General features: G+C 41.9%; 1 pseudogene; it reads right to left on the reverse strand.

Annotated features, from left to right (window-relative positions):
- Positions 1-884: 884 nt before the first annotated feature.
- Positions 885-1,800, reverse strand: LOC146407203 (olfactory receptor 1L8-like; annotated as a pseudogene).
- Positions 1,801-2,691: the final 891 nt, after the last annotated feature.

A 2,691-nucleotide genomic window follows, 5' to 3' on the forward strand; every position in this document is an offset into this window, starting at 1 on the left:
TTTTCTAAAAACCAATGGCTTTTGGTTTTTCACGTGTCAGTTTGTTATACATCAGGAGTTAATATTTGCATATGGTGTATGGCAGGAATCCAATTGTATTTTCCAACTGTTTTAGCTCCATTCCTGAAAAGATGCTCTTCAGTGCCTCATTCATAAGTCAAGAGTATAACAACGTGTGGGTATGTTTCTGGGTTCTCTGTCTTATGGCAGTTATTCTTTTTTGTTTATCCCAACACCAAAACCACATAGTTTTAATTACCATAGGTCTATAATGTGTCTTAATACCTGGTAGGCTAGTGACTCTCCAGTATCCTTTCTAAATCAGCATGTCAGCATCACCTGAGGATTTAGTAGAAATGAAAATTCCTGGACCTCATGCAGACCGACTCAAGGGATATAGTCATAAGTCCAAGGCCATGCCCAATCTGGGGGAAAGTGTTATGATCAAGATTTTCTCTTCCAGGAGTTCCTGTTGTGGCTCTCTGGAAACACATCTGACTGGTATCCACAAGGATGCAGGTTCAATCCTTGGCCTTGCTCAGTAGGTTAAGGATCCAGCATTGCCAAGAGCTGTGATGTAGGTCACAGATGTGGCTCAGATCCAGTGTTGCTATGGCTGTGGCTGTGGTGTAGACTGGCAGTTACAGGGCTGATTTGCCCCGTAGCCTGGGAACCTCCAAATGCTGTGGGTGCAGCTCTAAAAAGACAAAAAAAAAGTCTCATTGGTCAATAGTTGCATAATATGTGAATACAACTCAAGTTTCATGCCACATGTGAGTTATATACATGCTGACTTATAAGAGTTTATTGTGTGTATCAGGAGCTAGTAGAAACGGGGTCTGGAAGCAAAGTGATGCTTAGGAACATGCCTTCTGATGTTCTGACTAGGATTTCCTCCTGCTTATCAGCTTCCCCAGGCCTCTCTTCATGTCTTTGTTTCTCAGACTGCAGAAGAAAGCGTTTAGCATGGAGGACAGAACTGTGATGACAATTGTTGCCATGTGTTCGCCAACAGTGTAGCTGGACAAGGGCTTTAAATAGAGGTAAAAGATGCTTCCATAAAATAGGATCACCACGGTAAAATGGGAACCACAGGTGGAGAAGGCTTTGTGTTTGCCAGCAGCTGAGGGAATCCTGAGAACAGTGATGAGGATTCATATATAAGAGAAAGCAATGCCTAGGAAGAGGGTCACCAAAACCACCAGTCCTTCTGTCTTTATTGTGACATCATTGACAAATGTGTGTGGAGGAGCAGGACCATTTCAGCAGAGGGTTGATGTCACAGAGGAAGTGGTGGATGACATTGGAGTCACAGAAAGTGGGACAATTCAGCAGAAGTGTGTGTAGCAGTGAGTGGAGGGTAGAAAATGAGTAAGAGATGGCCACCAAGAGGACACAGATGTGGTGGCTCATGTTGGTGACATAGCAGTCAAAGGCCATGACTGCCAAAAGGCAGCTGTCAGTATTGCCCAAAGCATGCAAAAAATACATCTGAGTCAGACACTCAGCAAAGGAGATGGTCTTCTTCTCCGATAGGATGTTCACCAGCATCCTGGGGACAATGGTTTTTGAGAAGCAAATGTCAATGAAAGTCACAAACCTCAGGAAGAAAAACATGAGGGTGTGGAGCTGGGCGTCTGAGCAGATGGCCAGGATGATGAGCAGGTTCCCTGTGATGGTGACCAGGTACATGGTGAGGCAGAGGATAAAGAGTGGCTTCTGATCCTCAGACCGGGAGGAGAGTCCCAGGAGGATGAAGTTGGAGACACTGCTGGTTTGGTTGACTCATTCCATGGTCATGGAGCCAGGAAAAATAGACAAGGTCCTACAATTTATCACACATCTGTCTTTCATACCTGCAACCACAAACAAGCCAACAAGTTGGTGTTTCTTCCTACCTTTTCTTTCCACCCATAGGATCATGATTTGCTAACACAGGGGCAACTTGTGAGCTTCACGGCCCCTGAGGCTGCCCTTTCTTCCCACCTTGAAGATTTCCCAAGCTTCTTGTATTGATAGTATGAACATAGGGGAAACATTTTTGTTTTAGGAGCAGAATTGAACCTTCCTGATTCAGTTTAATATTAAATCTTAGAAATGTTTTTTTTTTTTTTATTAAGCACCCACTCTGTGAAAAATATTCTGGGAGTGGTGATGCAATTGTGAATATGACATACAAAGGCCTTTTTTTGAATCTTACATTCTAATCGAACTGCAATTGAGCAAGCTATCTATCTATCTATCTATCTATCTATCTATCTATCTATCTATCTATCTATGTATCTATGTATCTACCTATCTATCTGGTAGTTCGCCATTTTATAAAGAGAAGTAACACCTTGCAAGGGGATAGATATTGACAGAAGTTGGATGGGGATTATTTCAGCTAAGGTTGCATTCTTGTTCTCTCTATATCAAAAGGAATTTTTACTTATGGCAGGCTGAGACTTACATCTGACCATTCTTGCCCCAAAAGGGGCTTGATAAAATAATCAACAGGGGAAATTGGCACAACATTGTAAAGGTACCATATTTTAATACAGAAATAAAATAGCATAAGCAATAGGGATGTCAAAGGAATAATGGACCTAGGTCAACAAAGTTTTCTGGGCTTGTTTTATTTTCAGAGGCATTTATTTGAAAGATCGTATTTTTCAGTGAACATCAAATTATACTATCGGTCCATACAAA

Source organism: Sus scrofa, chromosome 1 (assembly GCF_054392235.1).
Source record: "Sus scrofa isolate SSC_HxYL_T2T_F1_AM1 chromosome 1, Sscrofa_HxYL_maternal_Yorkshire_Landrace_v2.0, whole genome shotgun sequence".
Taxonomy (NCBI): Eukaryota; Metazoa; Chordata; class Mammalia; order Artiodactyla; family Suidae; genus Sus; species Sus scrofa.